Source organism: Typopeltis vanoorti, chromosome 4 (genome assembly GCF_054136105.1).
Source record: "Typopeltis vanoorti isolate ZY-2024b chromosome 4, IOZ_Tvanoo_1.0, whole genome shotgun sequence".
NCBI classification, from domain to species: Eukaryota; Metazoa; Arthropoda; class Arachnida; order Uropygi; family Thelyphonidae; genus Typopeltis; species Typopeltis vanoorti.
Window position 1 is genome coordinate 165,388,209 of NC_143552.1, and position 26,677 is coordinate 165,414,885.

The window sequence follows — 26,677 nt, forward strand, 5'->3', positions numbered from 1 at the left end:
GTGCCTCAGGCCAATATTGTAATGCACCCCAAACATTGCAAAAGTATTAGTACACTTGAACAAAATATCAAGATTATCTTGTGTTTCTAAGTTAATCACCTTTATTTTCTGAACTATTAAGAAATATCTTTCTGGTTCAAAAAACAACAAAAATGTATACACTAAATATGGGTTAGCATTTAAAAAAAAAAGGTAAAAAAAAAGTTCTGTGGAGATTTTGGAAAACCATAGAAAATATGTATTCAGTTGAAAACACTAAATCAGGGTATATTTTAATGTCACTCCAATCAGGCCACTGTGCTAATCATGCTTGAAATGAATTATATTTATCTGTTAAATAGTAGTTGGGAAAAGAGTATTATTAAAATTAATAAAATAACCAAGATTTTAAAACCACAGGTGTTTTACTACATGTAATATTTTTATAATGTTTCATATATATATATATATATATATATATACACACACACTTTGTTACAGAATTGCAAAGCTTATTGTAAACTATAATGAATTTGTGAGTCTGTTTTTGCTTCACCAACTTTTGAGAATGTGTTACCAAGAAAAAAGAGTGATGTGACTCTGAGTACTTTTCTGTGCATTCTGCATTTCATTGTTTTATAGAAACATTGTTTAGTTGAAATATGTTGAAATATTTATAAATTCTAAATGAAAAAAATAAGAAACATTTTAATTATTATTATTACTATTTAGACAAGTATCTCCATAGAGCCAAAAGACTCATCGTGGGAGACCCACACTTCCCATTATTCATGCAATACCTATCATACATCTCCTTAAACTTATTCAATGTTGGGGTGCTCACGAACACCTCTGGCAATCCAGTCCACTTTTTTCACCATTCTCCAAGTAATAAAAAAAAAAAAACTACTACTACTACACACTAATCCTTACTAAGTGCATTCTTAGACAACCACCAAGTATGACCCCTTGTTTCTCCCCTTACTCCTCATGTATTGAAACATTTCTTTTGTGTCAGTCTTATAGAATCCCTTTAGTAACTTATAAGTTTTTTATCATATCCCCCTATCTCTGCCTGTTAGCTAAACTTTGCAACCCACACACCTTCAATCTATCCTCATAAGGAGCATTCCTCAGACCTGTCACCAGCTTAGTCATCTCTGAATTCTCTCCACCAAGAAATGCGGGTGAAAAAATCATAGCCTTATAAAGAAGGATAATAACTGCCCTATCTTTACTTTTCAATGTGTTCTGCAACATCAAGTAATTCTGTGAGCTATTTTGTCATCCATTGCAATATATCTTCTGAATTTCAAATCTGTATCCACCATCACCCCCCAGATCCCTAGCCCCATCAATTTCCTATAATGTAGTACCATTGATATGAAACTGAGTATGTAATCTTTTCATGTTTAAGTGCATCATCTTACATTTTGCAACATTGAATTGGCAACCATTGTTCTTTGCCCATACTCACCTTTATCAATTATTGCCCTCTCAAGTTTTGCATTATCAGCAAACGACTAAATATTCTTACAGAAATCTTCCACTATATCATTAATGTGTAAATTAAAGTGTAGCGGTCTTAGTACAAAACCCTGGAGCACTCCACTAATCATCCTCATTTGCCTTGATTCCACTCCACCATACACCACCCTCTGATGTCTATCAGTCACCCCATCCATGCTATCAGCCGCATATTCATTCCCATTTGTTCAAACTTATGTAATGTTTCCATGCAGTATTCTGTCAAAATACCTTTGCAAAACCCAGCAGTGTCATGGTGTAGCCATTTCCTTTATCTCATTCTGCTGTCACCTTATTATAAAATGTGAATAAATTACTGAAGCAAGACCTACCTTTTACAAAGCCATGCTTTCCTGTATTCAAGATAGCAAGTAATTTTATATGAACTTGGTTTTTAATCCTATTTCCCAAGTAAGTTAAGTTTGCGCCTGCACGTAGTGCAAGTCTGAGGCAACTCGTGGTAAAGGTGGATTAAGTTCTGATCACTTTCCTTAGTATTTTTCCCTTAATGTAAAGCACATCCCCTTGCAGAGATATATGATGCTATGCATTAAAGGCAATGGTCACTACCCATACTGGTTTCGACCTTTATTGAGGTCTCGTCACTGGGAGCCAGACCTGAAAATGCTAAGGTCGAAGTAATGCAGAGCTTATGAATTTTACCTAAACAAGTTGCCACAAGGTGCTTTGACCTTATTATTGACCTTATTAAAAAACTTTCTACATCCATGCTTTCCTCTATAAGGGTATCATATTCCTATCCACCCATTCCTGAATTTTACTTTTAACCAAGTTTTTCAGTACTTTAACCACCAGAGATACTAATTGGTCTGCAGTTTGCTACTTCTGTCTAGGGGCCATCATCTTGCCCTCTTTTCACTCCCTTGGAACCTTGCCAGAGGCCCATTGCTGTATTCATATTGATATTTTTCAATTTACTGAATACATCCATTTCATCTGCCTCAATTCTCACACCAGTCTCTGTGATCACTTAGTAGCTGAACTATTTTTTCTGCTTGTCACTGTCTTACCATCAGCACTGAGTAAAGTATCTTTCCATAATCATTCTTTTTGTTACTTGCTACATAGCAAAAAAAACTTTTGGAATCACTTTGGCCTCCTTAGCTAATTATCTCTCAAAATCTTCTTTAACCTTCTTTATCATGCTAGTTACCATTCTTGCTTGTGTGCTTTATATTGCTCATGAGCATGCTGTGATCACCTTTTTTGTTTATATTCCTTCCACAATGCTTTTTTTTTTTGCAGCTCCTGCTTTATATTGTTACTCATGCACTTAATCTCTACTCAGTTTATCCTCCTGACCCTGGGTATGCACTCTGATACTGCCTCACTCAAACAATCCCTGACCACTTCCCATGCACTAATGACTTTTATTCCATGTAGCTTCTTATGCCATGGCACTGCTCCAAGTTGCCACATTTTGTCATAATTGCCAGCTTTGTTGTTCCACATAAACTCTTTCTTGACTGAAAATTCTACATGTTGAGCAAACCTCCCAGGACAAGACTGCATGCTCACTTTCCCTGATTGGAGGTAGAGTTGCTACTGTAGTTATAGATTGATCTTCTGATGCTATTATGAGATCCAACACTCTCCAACCCCTGTTCCCCTTCATCATGTGCTGTTTCAGGTTATTATCCCTTAGTAACTGTATAAATTCTATTTCCATTTTGCCATGTGCCCTTTCCTCCTTCCAATCTGTATCCTTATAGTTGAAGTCTCCCATGATAATTGCTTGGCCCACACTCATTATGCTAATCTGTGAGTGCATTTCATCTACATATTCTTTTGGACCCCCGGGTCTTTAGCAGCAACCAACAATATATTTTGTCCTATTGCCCTCGATCTCACACCAGACAGCCTCAAATGAACTGTTTCCCTCAGATTTACAATCTTCCTTAACTTCTGTTTTTGTTGATCAAAGTTTTTCAGCTGTCATTAATAATACCCTTCCTCCTTTCCTGTTTCCTCTGTCTTCTCTGAAAATACAATATCCATTATATTTTATCCCTGTAACTACATCATTCTCTGTCAACCAGGTCTCACTGCTGCCAGTAATTTTCCACCAAGATGAGCTGATCAGTGCCAAAAACTCCTCTCCTTTATCTTTGATATTTTGTGCATTTGTGTATATGCATTTAACTCCAAAACTATTCAAGTGTGGTCCATCGGGCATATATACTGGGCCTTTTGTCCATCTAATTCACTCCACATATCTATAAAATGCACACCCTTACTCCTCCTGTGCAATCTTCTCATTGATTGATTAGCAATCATGGATTCTCAGTTCTGTCCTGTTATACTGAGGCAGCGGTCGCAATCTTTTACTTTCTTATTCTTCACTTTTGCTTCACAATCCCACAGCAAAGCTGTGGATAGGATTGGTCATTTATGAACAAGAGAAAGACAGTAGATGATATGACAGAGCTTTGAGGCACTCCAGTATTGATGTTGAAGCTCAAAGAGAGGAAGCCATCTACCATGACTTGCAGAGAATGACCAGAGAGGAAGCTGGCTACCTAAGTACAGAGGGTGGCAGGGAGACCAAAGAATGGCAATTTGTTCAGCAGGTCATAATACCACACACACAGGCCTGTGGATCTTAAATGGTGGAATCTGTACTGGTGGGTGCTGATTTTTTATTTATTTATTTATTTATTTTTTTTTTTTTATGTTGGGTCCATATACGAGAGGTTGGCTGGTCAACCTATAGTACATTAGTACCATATATGGGTGGTGGGTTGGGAAAGGAGAAATTTGTTTACATTTGATTTAAAAGCTTGTATGTTGTATTCCTTGGGAAATACATCAGAGGGAAGACTGTTCCACAGTACTGCAGTAGCAGGGATGAAGGAGGAGGAAAAGAAACTTGTTCTTTGGGTTTCAAGGTGTACTGTGAAAGGATGTTGGGCATCAGCTGTATGTATTCCAATGGGCTTAGTACAGAGTGGGGGAATTATTGATGCTGTTTCAGATGAACATTTCCCATGGAAATATTTATGGAATATACAGATTGCAGAGACCAAGCGGCTATGTGAAAGTGAGGGGAGCGAGTTGGTGAGAGATTGGTTATTTATCAGTCTAATTGCTCTCCTCTGTATTGAGTCAAGGGAGCTTTTAGGAGCCCCACTCCAAATGTGAGAGGTGGGCGGATTTGTGATTTGTATAATGTTAACAGCTGTTTAGAGGTGATGTAGCGTCTTGAGTGAAAGAGAAAACCTAGTTTCTTGGAAGCTGAGGATGCAATGGTTGTGATGTGTTTATGTCAGGAAAGGTTTGATGTCAGGGTAATTCCGAGAAGAGAAATTTCATCTTGTCTGGGAATTTGTTATCAAAAACAATGCTGGAGGAAATGGTTTTTCTTTTGTGAGAAATAAGACAGAACTGGGTTTTACTAGCATTGAAGTTGACGAGGTTATCTGGGCCCCATTGGAGGATGGCTTGGAGGTCAGAATTAAGGGCAGTGGTGGTTGATGTTCTGTGGGTTGAAGTGAGTTGCGTAGAGTAGGGTTTGTCAAATGAAAGGGAGGAGTGTAATGTGCTGTCATCTGCAAAGCTGGGTAATGGGTTAGAGGTCAACTGAAGTAGGTCTTCATAGACTCCTGGATGTGATAAAGGAGAGAATCTGTCCTTAGGTGAACAGATGAGACTTGCCAGTTTCACATAAGGTTTAAATACTGTGTGTAGTTGGTATTTGTTAAGCACTCTAGATATCTTTTCAAATATGCCTTTAATGTATGGGATGGTGACAGTTTTGTTGTGGTCTTCTGTGGTAGACAGTGGGTGGGGGGGGGATTTCTGGGGAGGATTTAGTATTTTATCTATCTTATGGGAATTATAGCCATTGGTCAAGGAGGTGTGACGTAGGTGAGAAAGTTCAGCAGTGAGAGCAATGTTATCAGAACAAATTACTCTAGCTCTGTGGATTAGTGCTTTTAGAATACCATATTGTTGAGATGGGTGATGGTGTGATTGTTTGTATAAATATCTCCCTGTATGTGTGGGTTTTCTATAAACCAAGAATGATAAGGAACCTTCTGGAAAATGTGTGATTAGTGTGTCCAGGAAGGGCAGACAGTATTATGACAGTATTAGACTACTATTATGAAGGGGAGACAATATTAGACTACTATTATGACAATTAAGTCAAAAAATAATTATTTTCTTATCAATCTATGTTCGCATCTATACCTAGAAACTATATAAAGTTCGGCGATTCCAAGCGTAAGCAAATACCTGGAAACTGCAGCAAACTTTATATAGTTTCTACTATATTCGGCATGAAAATCTTTGAGTTTCTTATTTGGCTAAGAAACTATATGGGATGTAATATCCCTTAACTTAAACAAGTTATATGTCGCCGAATTGAAGCCTTTGGCTCTTCATATATCTAATAATTTATTAGGACACCTCATGGCAAAACTCGTAGAAGGGTTGTAAGTTCTGTTTGCTACAAACTTGATATTAACTAGGTTGCCTATTCACTGATGAGACCTCAATAAAGGTTGAAACCGGTCTGGGTAGTGACCTTCTCTCATAATGTTGAACAATAATACAGCTCCTAGGAGCTAAGTTCACATTATGGGTAAATATCAAGAATAGTGATCGGAGCTTGCTCCACCTTTGACACGAGTTGCCTCAGCTTGCACTACCTTTAGGGGTCAGTTGCTGCAGTTTCCAGGTATTTGCTTACGCTTGGAATCGCCGAACTTTATATAGTTTCTACTATGTTCGGCATGAAACTCTTTGAGTTTCTTATTCCTACAAGTGTTAGAAGCTTAATGAAGTAAAGCAGCACTGAGAAATGATTATAAATAATATTTTTAATTCTTCTGATATTTCATCTGAGTCACATAGACGTCTTCAGGGATTACAATGTGAACCTTGTAACACATACACAAAGGCAATGCAAAACTACATGAAACACGTGGATGCTAGTCCTATCTAGGTGGGATGCCCTCTGTTGGTCTAGGATGTAAACTGGAATTTTGAAGTATAAGTGTTTCTCACGTTTTATGAAGTTTTTTGAATATTCATATATTATTATTATTATGTAACACCTCCAGGGAGTCTAAAGACTCATCAAGGGAGGGCACCTACTCAGTCTCCACCAATCCACCCACTGCAACTACCTTCATCATCTACACCAACGGCATCTACCGAATATGACCACTATTTTCACAGAAAATCACAAACATCTATGCCCACAGCGGGATTCAAACCCGCGGCTTTTTGGCTGGAGAGTGGATACGCTAACACTTAGCCAACCATGCAATATAAATTCATTCTTATGAATATTTATTCAAATTAGGCTGGTTTTTTGAGAGCAGTTGAAGACTCTAAAAACAGTTTTTCTCTCCTATATTTACTGCAATGGAGCATGCTGGTCTTTTTCAAATTGATTCTATGGGCTGTATCTAGAGCATGTAACCAATTAACCATATTCATGACTGCAGATGTATTTTTTATGTTGTTCCATGCAGGTGGTGACTGATCTTCCATACATAGGCTAACTTACAGAAACTCTTTAGACACCAGGAACTGAGAGAGGAGGGAGTCGGTCCTTAGTGGAGTGGATAAGGTTAGCTTGTTGCAAGTGGGGTTTGGAACCTGAAGAGGTTGTGTTTCTTGAATCTTAAAGAAACACAACTTCTGTAGCATTTTTTTTCCTTTTTGATGTGCCTTGGACATAAGGGGATGGTAACAGCATTAAAATCCTGAAGAGAGAAGAGAAGGTTGTGAATTGAGGAACAATTTTTTTTTTTTTTTAATGCTGTATGCTGTGGGAACTATAGCTATTAGATAGGAAGGTTGTGGTGTATATGATTGAGTTCTGCTGCAAGAGAGGCCTCATTGGAACAAAAGTTATAGATACATTCACAAAAGTTTGTAAATGTATGGGTTTCCTGTATACTGAAAAGGACATGTTACCAATGTGTCTAGAGAGGCTAGACTAGACTATTATTAGTTTCCTTTTCTACTATAAATTGGATTCTAGGATGAAGACTATTGTAGTGACAGAGGAAAGATTCTAATGTGCCTGGTCCATGAGGCCAAATAGAGAACGTACCATCCATATATCTTAACCAGACAGAAGGTTTGAAAGGAGCTGTGTCAAGAGCTTGTTTTTTAAAATCTTGAAAAAATTGGCAGTGGGGGGTAGTGAGGGGATGACCTAAAGAGGTACCACTATCTGTATAGTTCATTCAGTTCTTCCAAGATCTGAAATGGATAGCAAAGGAAAAGAGGTCTGTGATATCAGGAGGAAAAAATTTAAGTGATGTCATTTAAGGGAATGTTGCCGAACAGTGAAGTGATGTCAAAACTGACTAGGATATCTGTATTATTAACAATTATATTTTCAGTAGAAGTTTTTAAATGGGTAGAGTTTTTTTTTATGTATGATGGTATGGCTAGTAAAAGAAGGATAAGAGATGTCACTAACTGTTTGGATAATTTATAGCATGGGGAATCAGTAGCATCTACTATGGATCTTAGAGAGGGAATTAGATTTGCGGATTTTTGGTAAGCTCCATATCTGGGGGAGGGGTGGGTAGGAATGGGAACTGAAATGTTGTTTTCAGGGATTGCAGAAAGTAATGCCATGGACAGATCCCTGTGGTACACTACTGGTCACCTTAAATCTTGCAGACTAACATCCTCAATATATCACTTTTTGATATCTGTCAGTCAGCCATCCTTTTATGCATTCTCTAATATTTTATAATCCAATCCTATATTCTGCAACAGTCTTCTATCCCATAGAAAAAATCCAAGACTATTGTGTATCCATTTCCTTGCTTAACTCAACACTAATATTGTATAAATTGCAAGCACCTTGCTGAAACATGACCCTCCTTTAGTAAATCCATACTGTTTATTACAGAGTATAGATTTTCTGTCAGCCCATTTCTGTATATGAGCTCTTACTATCTTCTAAAAAATCTTTACCATCACACTAGAGATACTGATAGGTTAATACCATAGGTAATGTTATACTGATAGGATAATGCCATTCCACCACCCTTGGTGCAATAGAATTATCCTACACCTGTGGAATCCATCCTGTCCCGAGACTCAAATTATATAGCCTGGTCGAAGGAACAGCCAGTTCAGCTAATCACTCATTTGGCATCCGTACTAATATCCTATCACCTTATTGTCAAAGTTTTATTTAGTTTGTGCAGTAGCTGTAGTATGGTCCACATTGAATTATGGATGGGAGACATAGACATATACACAATCCAAAATGTGGTGCTATAGGAGAGCACCGAAGATTTCTTGTAATGAGAAAAAAAACTAATTAAGAGGTATTGCAGTTAATGGGAACCCCAAGAATGCTTGTGGAAGACCTTATAAAGAGAAAGTACAACTTTCTCTTTATAAGGTCTTTTAAGCCTATAAATGTAATTAGCTCATTGATTCCATCTCTAGTGCTACCTGGAGTCTTCAGTCCCATTCAACTGCAAGTTATTCTACGTTGGACAAACAGGCTAAGCTGTTTCTTTATAACTTTCTGAACACCATTCCTACAATTCCTCCAAGAAACAGAACAAATCGGGTCTAGCAGAGCATGGGATTACTATTATTATTATACAGGCACTTCCATGGAGTCTGAAGACTCATTGCTGGAGACCCAATCTATCATACCTCTCCTTGAACCCATTAACAGAAAAAGCACTCACAACTGACTCTGGCAACCCATTCCACTCATTTACCACTCTCCAAGTAAAAAAATCTAGTACTTGCACCCTTACTGACCACACCTACCTTCTCCAAAATCTTTACCACCACACTAGAGTTACTGATAGGTTAATACCATAGGTAATGTTATATTAATAGGATAATGCCATTCCACCACCCTTGGTGCAATGGCATTATCCTATTCCTGTGGAATCCATCCCATCCTGAGGCTCAAATTATATAGCCTGGTCAAAGGAACAGCCAGTTCAGCTGAATTTGGCATCTATACTAATATCCTATCACCTTTCAGGAATGACCCCTTGTTCTGGTCCCTCTAGCCAAGTGCTGAAACATTTCCACTGCATCTGTCCCATAAAATCCTTTAAGCAACTTAAATTTTTCTATCATATCCCCTGTTTTTCTCCTATCAACCAACTTCTGCAATCTACACACCTTCAATCCATCCTCACAGGGAACATTCCACAGGCCACTCATCATCTTGGCCACTCGCCTCTGAATCCTCTCCACTGCTTCCTCATCAAGAAACTCAAGTTCTGGTCCCATGGGACCAGACTTGAGTACAGTAATCCAAATGTGGATATATCAAGGCCTTATAAAGAGGAATAACAACTTCCTTATCTCTACTTCTTAATGTGTTCGAGTAATCTTATGGGCTACCTTAGCAATATTATTATTACGGGTATCTCCATGGAGTCAGTAGACTCATCGCAGGAGACCCAAACTAGCAAAACAATATCCGTCATCTCTTCTTGAATTCATTTACAGACGAAGAACTCACAACTAAGTCAGGCAATGAATTCCACTCATTCACCACCCTCCAGGCAAAAAACCTTGTTCTCACACCCTTGTTAACCACACTCTTCTTTAATTTCCAGGGATGACTTCTTGTTCTTCCATCGCTATCACACAGCTGAAAAATTTCCCCTGCATCAATCCTATAAAAACCTTTCAGTAATTTAAATGTTTCTATCATATTCCCTCTTCTCTGCCTATCAACCAACCTCTGCAATCCACAAGCTCTCAATCTATCAATGTGGGGAGCATTTTTTACATCACTCACCAACTTAGTCACTCTTCTCCGAATCCTCTCCACAGCCTCCTCATCTCCAAGAAATCCAGGTGACCAGACCTGAGCACAGTAATCCAAATGTGGAAGTATCAACACTTTATAAAGGGGAATAATAACCTCTTTATCTCTGGATGTCAGTGTGTTCCTCAACAACCAAGTAATCCTATATGCAATCTTGGACACCTTAGCAATGTGTCTCCTGAACTTCATCTCCCTATCTACCAACACCCCTAAGTCCCTAGCCTCATCAATCTCTTGGAGTACTGTTACGTCAGTGTAGTACACAGCTGGTAATATTTTAATCCCAAAATGCATAACTTTACACTTTTCCACATTGAACCGACATCCATTACCTTTTGCCCATTCTACCAGCTTATTTAAATCATCCTGCAAACTTTCAACATCAGCTTGATTTTTTATTGTGCTACCCAACTTTGTATCATCTGCAAACAACTGAATATTTCCCTTTAAGCCATTTCCTATATCATTTATATACAAATTAAACAATAATGGCTCAAGCACAGAGCCCTGAGGCACACTACTGGTCACCTGTCTCATCCTGGACTTGGCTCCTCCATACACCACCTTCTGGTATCTCTCCCTGAGTCATTCTCCTATTCATATCCCCAATTTAGTATCCATTCCCATCTGCTCCAATTTGCATAACAGTGTGCCATGGGGTATCTTGTCAAAATCCTTAGCAAAATCCAGAAGTATCACTGTGTAGCCAGTTCCTTTGTCCAACTCAGATGTCATTCTATTATAAAAAGTTAATAGATTGCTAAGTCAGGATCTACCTTGTTAGCCTTCTATAGAGTATCATATCCTGATCCACCCATTCTTGAATTTTGTCTTTAACCAACTTTTCCAATACTTTTACCACTACTCCTGAGATGGTGATTGGTCTGTAATTAACTACTGCAGTTTTAGAGCCACCTTTATGCAAAGGAACCACTTTGCCTAGCTTCCACTCTTTAGGGACCATACCAGAGTTCAAACTTAAATTAAATATCCAAGCAAGAGGCGTTGACAGTTCCTATGCACATTCATGCAACACCCGAGCTGATATTCCATCTGAACCTACAGCAGTGTTTGCATTTAAATTTTGCGATATATTAAATACCTCTGATTTCTTAACTTCAATTCTCGCATTAGTAATTGCTACAGGTACAGAGATATCCTCACTTGGGTGATAGATAGACTTTTGAAAAGTGATCACTCAGTAACTTGACTATTATATCTGATTTTGTCACCTCAATACCATCAGCACCCACTAAAGTTATCCTTCCGAAGTCATTCTTCCTTTTACTTGCCACATAGTGGAAGAACTCTTTGGGATTACTCTTGATCTCATTGGCTAAGGTCTTCTCATAATCTGATTTAGCTTTTCTTACTATGCTTATATGTCCTCTGAACTTTAACTCTCTGTCTACCACTACCCCTAAATCTCTAGCTTCATCTATTTCCTGGAGTACAGTGCCATAAATCACACAGCTTGTAATCCGTTTATCCCAAAATGCATAACTTTACATTTTTTGACATTAAACTGACATCCTTAACTTTTGCCCATATTCACAGTCTATTTAAATCTTCCTGCAAGCTCTCCACATAACCTTGATTAACTATTACTCTACATAATTTTGCATCATCAGCAAACAACTGAATATTTCCTTTCAGGTCATTTCCTATATCATTTATATACAAATTAATTAGTACGGCCTGTTTTTGCCTCAATTCTGCCCCTCCATATACCACATTTTGATATTTGTCCAGCAGCCACCCTCTTATCCTAACCACTGTCATATCCAACCCATTTGTTCTAATTTGTGTAATTCATGTGGTATTCTGTCAAATGTCTTTGCAAAATCATCGTGTAGCCATTTGATTTATCCAACTCAGCTGTTACTCTATTATAAATAGTTAGTAAATTACTAAGGCATGACTGACCCTTCACAAAGCCATGTTGACCCTCATACAGTATCATATTTTTATCTACTCATTCTTGAATTCTCTTTTTTACCAATTTTTCCAGTGCTTCTACCACCACACCTGAGATACCGATTGGTCTATAATTTGCTACTGTAGTCTTAGAACCTCCTTAGAACTTGCACATTCTTGCAAAACCCTAGCTGCAATAGTAAGCTGTAATCTACGAGTGAAGAAGTGGACACAATTTGGTATAAAGTGGATGACAAACAATATCAAACAGGAACTGCAGGTGAAAAAGAGATTATGGAAGAGATATAAGGAGTGGTGTGTTTCTCATCCTCCTACTGTGGCTAGTAGGAGGAGGAGAAATCATTGTGGAAGAATGACATTGTGGGATAAAAATGGGAATAGAGTGACTGATGCAGAGGACATAGTGGGGTTGTTCAATAAACACTTTATTGGAGTATTTCATCCTGGAGAAGTAGGTTTTAATACTAGAGGGATAGGGCAGGTTTGTTAGATAAGAGGAGAGTGTGTTAGAACTCTGGGTGTCAGTAAAGCTGTCGGACTGGATGGTATTTCACCATGGGTTTTGAGAAAATATGCTAAAGAACTGACAGCTCCGTTGACATGGCTTTTCAATGAAAGTCTGGCTGTGGGAAAGGTACCCAAGGAATGGAAGGAAGGTAAGTAAGTGCCATTGCATAAGGGTGGTAGCAGACTGGAAGTGTCTAATTATAGTCCAGTTCAGTGGTGTGTTGTCCTTCGTACTTGCTCAGGCATATTACACACATTCATACACTCAACTGTCTCCCTAAAGTCTGCATATCTACTCCCCCCCCCTTAATAACTCTAGATTCCCTGATTCAGCACATCCACTTCATTCAAGTCCTTTTCAAGTCTCCATATGCCAAATCCATTCAAATGCAAACCATCCATTTTATATAAATCCTTTCACCCATCGAATTCACTCCACACATCCACAAATTCCTCACAAGATATGATACATATCTATTTGTTTCCTAAATGACCAAATAAATCCTAAATAACTTAGTAAGAAATGAGAAATGGTTCATAAAATTGCATAATAGGTGCTAACGGTTTAAATAATGAAAGTTGGAGGTTCTACTAATAAATTCATGAATTACTAATATTTGTAAATATTGCTGATTATATAATATATATATACTGTATATGTGTTACCAAACTTATAATTCAATAGTGCTGTGTGTGTGGAGCAGGTAGTTAGAGAGAGATTAGGATGGTTGTTCAAAGAACAGAGGTAACTGGATTTAAGGAAGAAGATGAAAAGTTGGTTTGATAAGTGTGGAGAGTTGAACTATAGATGTTGATAGTGGCTGTTTGTACGTGATTAGAGGAAAAGTGGAAAGAAATACGAGGGTGGTCTAAAATAGATAAAATTGAGTATTATGCAGTTATAAAATTCTTTGTAAAAGAAGGTTTAATGCCAAAAGAAATTAATTTGAAGTTCATAAAAGTTTATGGGCTCTCTTCTCCTTCATTTTTGACAATTAAGAAATGGGCTGCCGAGATTAAACGTGGCTGTACCAGCCTTGAAGATGATCCACGTGAAGGACATCCAAAAAGTGTAACAACACCAGAAATCATTGAACAAGTGCACGATATGGTATTGGATGACCGGCGAGTCAAAGTGCATGAAATTGCTGAGATTGTAGGCATTTCAAAAGAATGTGTAGGACAGTGATGGCGAACCTTTTTATCCAGGTGTGTCAAACATCTTTTTTTTTTCTTTTTTTTTTTTAAATATTGACGTTGATGTGCCACTTGCATGCATGCATTATAAATTTAACTACTTAATCATAGATGGTAACTTATACATATCATATTAGGACATTGATATACAATCTATGAATTCATATTATACAATTAATTTAATAAACTGAAATTATTGAAATTAGTTTTTTCATCAGAATACCAATATTTTTCAACATCCAAGGTGTGTCACCTGAAACCCTCAAGTATGTCAGTGCTGACACGCATGTCATAGGTTCGCCATCACTGGTGTAGGATATAATTTGCATGAAAAATTGCAAATGAAAAAGCTTTGCACAGATGGGTGACACGCTTGCTCACAGCAGATCAAAATGCACTTGCATGAAAATCTCTGAACAATGCTTGGAACATGCTTGGACAGCTATGAACAGCATTTTAACAAGAATAAAACTTATTTTGTGCATTCATTTATTACTGTGGATGAGACTTGGATTCACCATTACACACCAGAATCCAAACAGCAGTCAAAAACCGTGGACAGAAGCCAAAGAAGACAGTCGGTTCCATCAGCAAGAATGGTCATGGCATCAGTGTTTTGGGATGCAAAAGGTATTTTGTTTATTAATTATCTTGAAAAGGGCAAAACAATAACCGGGGAATATTATTCCGATCTTTTAACCAGACTAGATGAAAAAATTCATGAGAAAACACCCGGTTTGCAGAAAAAAAAATCATCTTTCATCAGGACAATGCACCTGCCCACAAAGGTGTTTTGGCAATGGGAAAATTAAAGGATCTGCAATATGAATTGTTGGAACATCCACCCTATTCCTCAGATTTGGCTCCCTCTGACTTCCATCTCTTCCCAAAACTAAAACTCTTCCTCACTGGTTAGGAAGAGTTTTTCTTTCACAAAGGTTTTTCTTTGAATCAAGAGGTGATCGCAGCTGTAGAGGGGTATTTTGCAGATCTTACTGAGAACCACTACAGGGATGGGATAATGCCACTGGAGCATCACTGGAATAAATGTATTAGTCTTAAGGGAGATTATGTTGAAAAATAAAAATAATTTTAAAATGATAAATTCATTTTTTTCATTGTTAGGCCAAGAACTTTTCAGACCACCCTTGTAGTGGAGATGAATTTATGGAATAGCACCAATGAAAATACCTTTAAAAAAACATAATGCTGTAAACAAGACATCTATCTGAATATGATTAGAGGAAATCTGAGAGAGAGAGTTGGGGGAGGGTGGCTTTATTGGAGGCACCATCCTAGATAGGAGAGTAATATTTTAAGCTAAGACAAATGTGGGGTTTATAAATGTTAGGAGTTCTGCAGGAAAGAAGTAGTGTTTTGAACCAAACCTTTTCTTTTTTTTTTGGAGGCTGAGGAAGCTATTGATGATTGGAAATGTGCTTGATTAGGCTAATTGTGAAAGTTAAAAAGAAGAGAACACCGTTGTTCTTGACTGGTGGAATATTATTGAGATTAAGGTGGAGGTGAAGTAAGATCTTTCTTTCGAGAGACGAGGCAGGATTGTATTGTGGTATCATTGATTGCTAGATTATTTTAACCATACTTGAGAATAGTGAAGATCACTTTTTAAGGTATTGGATCATGTGTCATGAATAGTATTTGAAGTTAATGTTGTTGATATATAGGCGGAAGAACATGAGTGAAAGCATGGAACTCTAGATACTTCACATTGTTAAAGAAATCTGATGAGAGGAAACTATCCAACATGACATGCAAGAAATAACCAGAGGAACTAGCATTGCAGTCACAAAGGGCAGGAGAGAGACCATAAGATCTTAACTTAATTAGGCCTCAATGCCAGACTCAATCAAATGCCTTGGAAGTATTAAGAGCAGTCATGTGAGTTTCTCCAAACTTCATAGCTTGTGTCTAAAGGCAAGTGAGGTTAGCCAGAAGATCTGCCATGAAACAAGAATAGCAGAATTCATATTGATCAATAATTCATTGGTGGATATGCATATATTCTGCCAGGTTGTGTCTGGAGGGGAGGATGAGTAAGTAATCATATGCAGGAGACACTTTTAAGATCACAATATGTCAAGGAGTCTGTTTACTCTCACTGCATGTCTGTGCTCTATTCTTTCATCTAACCAAGCAAGAACTAAAATGAACATCATGTTGGACGCTTAATGGATTGTATACAGCACTCAGAAAGGATTAAAAACAGAATTTAATTCTTCCTATATTTCATTCTCAGTCAATGAGACATCTTCAGAGATTACAGAAAAAACTAATGTAACATAAAAACAAATAACAAACAATACTAAGCCCAACCACGTGGGAGACACTAAAGTCCTATCTAGGTGGAGCGCCCTCTAAGGGTGGTTGTAGGTGGCCTGGAATGTAAGGTGGGACCTCTGGTGATAAGTGTTTCCCAAATCTTAGGAAGCTTAATGCAACCATATTTGTTAAGATTTGGTTGATTCCTGAGATCTGCTGCTGATTCTAAGAATAAAATGAAAACTACAATGAAATAGATAAACAACAACACTGACACTGCAATTAGAATAAATCTCCCTCAAAAACTGATCCCAAGAAATAAGTCAGACTAAGTACAATATACAAAACATGCTGGAATCTCTACCCCACACAGAAAAAAAAAAAACCTCTTTCACACTCACTTTACCAACATTCATGGCATAGACTCCAATATAAATGACATTCATAATCACTTACAGCCATCTAGACCAGGTCTCCTGCTTTTGAAAAACTATCTTGCACATGGTTAGTTTCTGCATTTTCTCATCTGCAGATATTTCCGTGGGAACTGTCTTGTGGAACTGCAACCATCATTTTCCCTATTTCTGCTAAGTCCACAATGACAGAAGCAATAGCTGCCCATCATCCTTTTACAGTTAGGTATGTGAAGAATTTAGTAACCTTGATGTTAATAAAGCATTATGACCTGACATTCTATCATTGCATGTTTGAAAGGAATGCTTTAGAATATTAACGGCACCCTTGGCACATCTGTTTAGCTCGAGTCTTGCAACAGGCAAGTCCCAAAGAAGTGGAAAGTGGGTAAAATTGTTCCACTTCATAAAGGGAGTAGAATAACTGACTCTACAAATTATAGGCTAATTGTCAGTTTAATGTTGCAAAGTGAATGCAAGATCTTGAAATTTGATAGGAGGTTGGGGTGCAGAGTACACAAATAATGGAGAAATTTTGGAGGTGGGAGATATCTAGGGATGATATTGAATATATACATGAAATTCAGGGGTCATATTGCTGAAATGATTAGGGCATTGCAATGTATTATGACAATAATGAAGACAACCTTGACATGCAGAAGCAAAAAGGTTATGATTTCCTTGTTTTTGGTGAGGGCTTTGATCAGGCTACATATGGACTATTGTGCACATATTTGGTTGTCTGCTTTTCAAGGAGGCACTATATTAGAGAGGGTTGGTTCAGAGAAGGTTCACTAAGTCCTTTTCAAATCTGTAGAATGTGTGATATAAGGCCAGATTGAAGGAATCCAACATGTAGAGCCTTGTGAATAGGAGAGGGGCTATGATCAGGATATATAAGTTGGTGAGGGGTTGTTACCAGATTAATGTGGGGATTTTTCAAGTTCTGTAAGCTGCCTCATCATGGCAGAGGGTGATACCGAATGAAACAAGCGAAGCCCATCAGGAGTATATATGCTCCTGGTAGGGTAACCCGATGCTTGAAGGTTGTTCTACTTTGTCCAACTAAATGCTTGCAGGGTACCACATGTCCTTAATTATCCACTATTTAGAATGAAGAAAACCCTACAGAAGTCATGTCAGCTCAGTCATTGAACAGACAAACAAGGACTGTATAATCTTTTGGAGACACCAGGAGAGATGATAAAAAATGTGCTACTGGTGGCAATGACCTTTCCATAAATATAAAGATATTTAAATGTGAATTTTGTCTTGAGAGACAGATTTTTTGTTGAGAAACAGATTTATGATCAGAACATGGATTGTTAGATCATTATATCAACGTAGTGAACTCAAGATTCTGCAACAAGAATTAGCTTGCTATGAATGATCCATCATCAAGGCTGCTTAGAAGGATAAAAAAGAATAGTGTGACAGGAAGGGTAGTCGGCGTGTTGCCTAGGTATGACTGTGGCGAGATGAGGCGGAGAGCAAGGATTATGATTGATATGCTGGCTGAAACGTGTGAGGAGATGGGAGTACAGTTTGTTAATGTGTGGAATGAGTTTGAAGGAAGAAGTGAACTGTATGGGAGAGATGGACTGCATTTGAGTGGTTATGGTGTGAGTCGCTTGGAGAGACTGCTGCTGGAAGGTAGAGAAGTGAGTAGAGTGAGAAAGAATGAATCAGATCAAGCAGGAAGTGATGTGGAAGAGCAGGAGAGATTGAAGAGGTCGTTATGAATGAGGAAGTGAGTGGTATATGTATAGAAAATGAGAGAATGGGTGTGCAAGAGGAGCAGGGAAACGGGGAGGCTCAGGGTGGACAGGGGTACATAGCGTGAGAAAGGTGAATGCTCCGAGAGGAGATGAGAGCATGTGTAGACAGGAAAGAAATGGGATGACCTGTGATCAAGAGGAAGCAGTTGGAATTGAAAAGGGTTTTAAAATGAATGAGCAGAAAGGGCATATTTTAGTAATCTACTTATTACAATAAAGTGACTGCTTCCTTGGACAGAGGAGAAGGATACACAGTAATATACTTAGATTTTGCAAAGGCTTTTGATAGAGTACCTCATGATAAATTGATAGTCAAACTAGAGCAGATGGGGGTTAGATATTAGATTAGTACATTGGATTGGAGACTGGCTATCTGATAGGTATCAACAAGTTGTGTATGGGGGAGCGATATCCAGGAAAAGGAAAGTTACTAGTGGAGTGCCTCAAGGGTCTGTTTTGGGGCCATTACTGTTTAACTTGTATATTAACAATATAGGTGAAGATTTGGATGGAGATATTCAGTTGTTTGCAGATGATGCAAAGTTGGGACGAATCATGAAGAGTAGTGAAGATGTTGTGGCCTTACAAGAAGACTTGAATAAATTGAGTGATTGGGCATGGAAATGAAGATGTGAGTTCAATGTTGCAAAATGTAAGGTTTTAAAATTTGGAAAACAAAGATGGGATGCAGAATTTATGCTTGGTGAGGATATATTGTTGGAAATGGAAGAAATAAGAGATCTGGGGGTAATAGTGGATAAGGATCTGAAATTTAGGGGACACATAGCCAAAATTGTGAAGACAACACAAAGGCTTCTGGGAATGATGCGGAGGACATTGACGTGTAGACGTAGGGAGATTCTTGTTCTGTTGTATAAGGTTTGATTAGGCCACACATGGACTATTGTGCCCAGATTTGGTCACCTGATTTTCAGAAGGATGAAGAGATGTTGGAAAGGGTCCAGAGGCGATTGACTAATGTAGTTTCTGACCTCTGGAGTGTCGAGTATGAGGAAAGATTGAGAAGATGTAATTTGCAGAGTCTGGTGGACAGGAGGAAGAGAGGAGATATAATAGAGACCTACAAGTTGGTAAGGAGATGTTATAGGATCAATGCTGGAGAAGTTCTACAGAAAATAGTGGGAGAACCAGAGGTCATCCTTGGAAACTGTATAAAGAGGGTGTGAGTAGGGGAGCGAGAGGCAGGTTTTTTTCGTGCAGATTTGTGAATGATTGGAATGCCTTGCCTGAGAGTGTGGTGTCTGCAAGGAGTTTGAATGTGTTCAAGGCACGGTATGATGAGCTGTGTGTGTGTGTGTGTGTGTGTGATAAAAGGAACTCCCAGATGAGTCTTTGACTCCATGAGGTCTTGGGGTAATAATAATAATAATGTATGACAAGATGGCCAGAATCTGGAGAATTAACAACAGTCAAAGGAAATCTTTCATTACTGAGATGCTCCAGAAGGAGGACAAGAAGGAGTTGGTTACTTGATCCAAAAGACCATTAAGCACTGTGTCATAGACTTTAAAGCTGTGAATAGTAGACTTGCAGTAGTAAGATTAAATGGTAAACCACTAAATATATCTATTTTACGAGTATATGCACCAACAACCTCATACGATGATGAGGAAGTAGGTCTCTTTTATGACTACAATAACTTGATTCGTGAAATACACCCAAGGAAGACTTTCTAATAGTACAAGGAAAACTGTCAGTAGGTAGTTAGTAATGATGTATACTCTTCATGTAGCACTGTTATAATATCCTGTACATACCCTGAGGCCACATATCAGGAATTTGATAAATCTGTAGTACAGTCACAGGACATAGCAACATTTGGCCTTTTTGCTGGAACTACCTGGATTCAGTTCCCATATATCTTATGCCAGAAACCATTATAAGGACTTTTCAACTGAGGACAAGTTAGCCAGTTGGCCAGAATTTTGTTGTTATCATTGTGATACAAACTTAAGTAGTGCAAGGATTCACTGAGGGAGGGGGGGGGTCCTTTCAATCACTCATACATAATATTATCTCTTCTTGTACACATTCACCAAAAATGCTCATTTAATGGTAGTCTATTCCACACATTCGCTACATGTCATAAGAAGAAACTAGACTTTGTATGTTTCCTAGCTACCCTCTCAGTTAGCTTCCACTGATTCCCCCCCCCCTCTAATTCTATATCTGCTTGCCATAAGCTTCAAAATCTCACTTGTTATCTATATTGTAGGAGTCCCTCACGATCTTATCTCTTTGATAGGATAGTGAGTAGGATAGACACATTCTCTGTCTATCCTCATGTGCAGTTGCATAGGATTGCAGTGGCCAGTTTTTATCTTTTTTATGTACTAGATCTTTTCAGTTGTTTTTCCATCTTCTGAAGTGATCATATCTGCACTCATTTTAGATGTGGTCTTATCAAGGATAAAGTGGAAAAATAACTTGATGTTAAGCAAAATAATAACATTTTCTTACCAGTGTTATCTTCAAAAGTGCAGTTATTCAATATGATAACTTCACAACATGTCCTTATTTCAGCTATGTTTGATATACAGTAATCTATGTTTCAAGCTTCATTTACCTGCACATTTACTTTCATTTATTTACTTCATTTACTCTGTTCCAAATGCATAATCTTACATTTCTCAACACCGAGCTAACATTTTCTTTTTCTCCCCCCCCCCCCATTTTTCTTCCATAAAGCTCTTTATTTTCTTACCAAAATAGCCATAGAACATACTTTATTAACAGATATAATACACTAATCTGTGGTTGCTTTGTCCATAATTCTAATCAACTCAGCACATAATAACCTTGGTTAGATGGGTTATCATCATCAACAACATTTCAGTTGAATGTTGGACAAATGCTTTTCATTTGTCCAACATTCGACTGAAACATTTGTTCCAAAAATTTTCATCTCTCCATTTTTCTTCAAGGTGAATTATGTTTAATTTTTATGGGAATCCTACCTTATGAAAGATTCAAAACTAATAGTACATTAGTACCATGTGCTGAAGATTAAATAATTCAGAAATCTTGATCTACAGACTAAACATGAAATTTTTAAAAGACACTTCAGCATTGAATAATTGGATGATGATTATGGTCTCCAGCACTTGATAGAATTTATCTGCCACCTTAAGATACTCGCAAACATCAGTGCCTATTTGTCCAAACAGAGCTGGCAAAGTTGGGATCTTTGCTATAATTTCGGTATAATAATCGCTCTACTCTTACTGAATGGTATTTAATTACATTTAGGATCTCGGCTAAAATTTGTCAAGACATCCCAGTTTTATTTTAAATTGGACTGTATTTAGTGGTAAGATTGAGACTATATTTAGTGTTAAGTTTAGGCAAAATGATTCACAACAATATAAAATTGTTATGTTATAAATGACAAATATTCTGTTGTAATACTGGATGATGCTACCATATTAGAAGGAATGAATGCTATTGTAAGCTGTGTATTTTTATGATTGTCGTGGATCATTTTTATACTTTCCTCCCCTATTGGTGCATGTAATTTTAAGTTGTCTTCCTGATTTCTGCTAAATATTTATCAGAAATCAGGTGTTATCCCATGGTCAACAAATTAGAAAGTCCTTTTTACATTTTAGAAAGAATGGTATTTCAAAAATATGTTTGTACATTCCTTTCTGAAATTACACTGTTGCTACTGTTTAGTGATGTTAAAGAATAGAAACTGAGAAGTAGAATACTGTGTTCCTTTTATTTGAAAAGGAACACAGTATTAACATCAATAAGTAGGTTAATGTTACTTACCTTTCTTGTCATTTTATTGTGTAAAATAAAAAAACTTTTATTTTTTATATATATTTTTCAGATAATGACTTATTATGTAATGATTTCTTTTACTTTTAATTGTAATAAAAAATTTTAGTATCAAGTGATGAAAGATACTGGAATAAAAGTTTCGATTAATATAGCATTTTGTCTCTTTTTTTCCTGTTGTGCATTAATGAAGATTTTAATATTTTAAAAACTTACAATTTAGGATATAACTTGTTATTTTCACAACTGATTAGTTATACTCCTTTCCATTATATAATAGAAAATGTCATTCTTCAATGATTTTAGAAAAACTTATTTTTGAAATTGAAGTTTCACCAGTAGTTAGGATATTTCAGATAGATTTATGATCATATTATTTTCTGTTATAACTGTTAATTGCCCATTGTTAAGTGAATCATGTTTAATTTCTGTACATTGTTTCATTGAAATAGCCTTGCTGTTTTTCAGTTGTTTGTAGAATAACTGAAATGGATTATACAATATATTGTGTTTTGTTAAAATCCCAACTCATTTTGCATAAACATGAACAGCAAATTTTGCTCAAGTGTTTCGCTTCACCAATTATCTCTTCAGCAAAGGTTGACTGATTGGTAGAGTCTCTGCTACTAATGGCTCGCAAAAAGTTAAGTAAGTTTGAACACAGTTAGTAGTTAGAAGGGACAATCATTTGATGCTGTTGGCACACTCTCCCTCAAAGAGTCTTTGAACTCCCTGGAGGTGTCACATAAGAATAATAATAATCTAGTACTATCCCCTGCCAAAAGTATTATCAAATTTCAATAAATAGGCTTAGGTGTTGGTACTTATTCATAATAGCTCTTTACTGTATAAACTTGCTTTGCATTTGCAGGTGTTTCTGCTTGCCGGCATCTGCATGTTCTCAGATTCCTTTTTAGATTTTTCTAGTTCTCATCTTCTAACCTTCTTTTCTTCATAGCTGTTTACAGTGGCCCTTTCCCATGTAAACTTTTGAACTTTTCTGCCATCCAGGCAAGTGACCAATTCCTAATTCTCAATAGTATTCATTCTTCTTTCATTCTCTGGACATGTCCATATCATTTCAAAGCATCTTTACCTTTCATTGCCTGTTTTGAATGTTTGTTAATACAAATTTCAGACTATAAGAGTAAAAGGAAGTAAGTAGAAGTTGTACAGATGAAGTATGACAGTCCGAAATTTGCATCCATAAGTCATCATGCTCTCTCTCTAATTGCCTGATACAGCATCTTAGTTTCTTTGAAACTCCATGAAATACCATTTATGGTTTTTCATCGGGTTCATCACTTGTACATAGTGTTCCATCACTGTGTACAAGTGATGGAGCAAGAGTTCAGATTTTTTCTGAAATGAGCAAAAAACGCCTTGACTTTCAAGACTTTTATAATATTGTAGAGTTTATTCTTTGTCTACCAGGAAGTACAGCACCTGTTGAGAGAATATTTTATGTTATGAACAGTATGTGGTCAAAAGAGAAATCTAGATTAAGTGTTGAGACAATGAGGACTGTTATTTGTAAAATTTGTTATTTATGGGGTCAAGAAGGATCAAAAGCTAGATTTTTCTCTCATAGAATGATACATAATTAGAATGGCTTGCTTTTGTAGATATCAAGTATAGGTAGAATGAAGGAATTTAAGAAAAGGTTTGACAGCTCATGTAGGTGATATGTGATCTCCCTTGATTAGTTTCTGACTCCCTGGAAGTCTCTGCTAATAATAATAATATGTGCCAATGCTTAGTAATTGGTTATTTTGTTACTTATCGAAGTAGTATAACATCCCCCCCCCCCCGCAACAAAATCTGTTTTAAATATGTTATCATTAATTCATGATATGTATCCTCAAAAATTGTACAAGGTAGTACTGTATTATTAAGTTTGCATTATTACTAGTTCCCTTTCTTCTTCTAATTCAGTAGGCTCTGTACATTGTATTCTCTCAATCTGTCCTGATATCTCACATTCCATAGAACTGATACAGACTTAATAAACCTTCTCTTGAACCTCTGAGGATACCCTAATCCTTCTGAAATTTAGGCGAACAATTCTGTGCACAATAATCTATATGCATCCTGATGAAGGTCTTATATAACTATACCTTCTTTGCTTCTGGATGTCAGAGTCCTCATCATTGCCATAATCCATTGTGGTGGTCTTACAATTTCACAGTGTGACTCCCTAACCTTCAAGCCTCTGTTCACTATCATTCTTAGATCTCTCTTCCATCTTCTTCAGAATTTCCCCATTAATTGCACATTCTGCATCCCATCCTTGCCTACCACATTTCAAGACCTTATGCCTTGCACCATTGAACTGATAGCTCTACTCTCTTGCCCACTCACAGTCTGTTGAGATTCCTCTGTAAGGATACATCTGCTCTGCTCTTCATATCTGTTTGCAAATGATACAAAGTTGGAAAGAACTATCATCAGTTAAGCCTGTTCCATCATCATTAGTATTCATTAAACAATAATGGTTTCAAAACTGATCTCCCTATTGCAATCTGCTAGTGACCTTCCTCTTTTGTGAAACCATTCCCCTATATACAGCCTGATGATACTGATCTGACAGCCAATTACCTATCCAACTTACAAGTCTCTTATCTAGTTCCATCCATTTCAATTTAGTTGGCAGCTTGTTGTGTGACAGTATCAAAGGCCTTTGAAAAATCCAAGTGTACCACTGTTTTATGCATCTCCTTGATCTAGTGACTTTTGTAACCTTGTTGTAGTATATAAGAAGATTGCCAAAACATGACATCTGCTTAACAAACCCATGCTTGACCATCAGAGAGAATAATGCTATTATCAAACCCAGTTCTGAATTGTACTTACCAACTTTCAAACACCTTAACACCTCCCCTTCTTCTTCAAAACATGAAGTGATATATTGTCAAGTCGTACTGCCTGAAATTATGGCTAAGAAGAAACAAAAGGACAGTATCAGATTTGATTTTGATCCTATAAATGAAGCATTTAAAGTAGAAGTTGGAAAGAAATTAAAAAGTTTGGAGAAAACAGGAAGAGAATTAGAAGAACTGTGGGAAGAAACAAAATCTACAGTCATAGAAGCAGCAAAGAGGACTCTTAATAAAGCAACAAGAAAGAAATATTGTAAATGGTCATTGGAAGAAGCTATTCAAATAGCAGAGGAAAGAAGAAAAATGAAATTTCAGAGAAAGAAAGAAAAGGTTAGACAACTGAGTCCAGATTTTCAAAGACAGGCTAGGAAAGATAAGGAAAAACATCTAAACAAAAGCTGCAAGGAAATATTGAAGAAAGCAATATTATGGGTCGAATAAGAGATCTGTTTAGAAAAATAAATGATGCTACAGGAAAGTTTATCCCTAGATTAGGAGTTGTAAATAGTAATTCGGGTTAATGTCTGATGGAAGAAGAAACAGTGAAATAAAAGATGGAATGAGGTATGTACAGGATTTGTACAAGAAAGATAATAAGTTTTAAAATAGGTATACCATGAGTAGACAAATTTTCCATTATTAAAGATAATAATATTGAAGGAGAATTTGAAAGGAGAGAATTTTTTGAGGAACCCATGATGATGAAAAGTGAAGTGATATTAGCAATGGAACAGCTGCCAAAAGGAAAAGCTCCTGGAGTGTCAGTGGAATTATTGAGAGCAGCTGGAGATAAAGTAGTGAATATATTCGCTGATTATGGAAAGAACAAGAGAATTTCAGAAAGAAGTATTCATCTGTTTTATTGATTATAAGAAAGCTTTTGATTGTGTGGGTCACAACAGACTGTGGATTGTAATGAGATCAATGGGAATACCTGTACATCTAATTCTCTTGATAAGAGAGCTTTATGACAATCAAGAAGCTTCAGTAAAAACATTCTTTGGAGAAAAAGTGTTTCAGTGGAAAAAGGAAGTGCAGCACGGTTTTATACTGTTGCTCTACCTTTTTAATATTTATAGTGAATGTGTCATGAGAATGGCTGATTTAAACAAAGATCCAGCTGGAATTAAGATTAGTGGCAGAAAAATAAATAATTTAAGATATGCAGATGATACAACCCTCATTGTAGAAACTAAGAAAGATCTAGAGCAGTTGATTCTATTGGTTAAGACAAAGTAACAAGCCAGGCTTGATTTAACACATCAGCAAACAAAAGTGATGACTTCTGGAAATTTAAATGAATTTACAATAGAGGGAGATAAAATAGAAATTGTTGAAAGTTATGATTTACTGGGGTCCAGAATCAGAAATGATGGCAAATGTGAAGATGAAATTAAAATTATTATTATTATTATTATTATGTGACACCTCCAGGGAGTCCAAGGGACTCATCAAGGAAGAAGGATAGTAAATAACAGTAAAAAAAAACGATAAAAATAATAATAAAAGAAGGATAGTCATGGGAAAAAAAGTGATGTTAAACCTGACAAAAATTATGAA

General features: G+C 36.9%; 1 protein-coding gene across 1 annotated transcript in view; it reads left to right on the top strand.

Annotated features, from left to right (window-relative positions):
• rudhira (breast carcinoma-amplified sequence 3 protein rudhira) overlaps nt 1–26,677 on the top strand; it is a 532,797-nt gene that overhangs the window by 446,287 nt on the left and 59,833 nt on the right. The window lies entirely within an intron of this gene.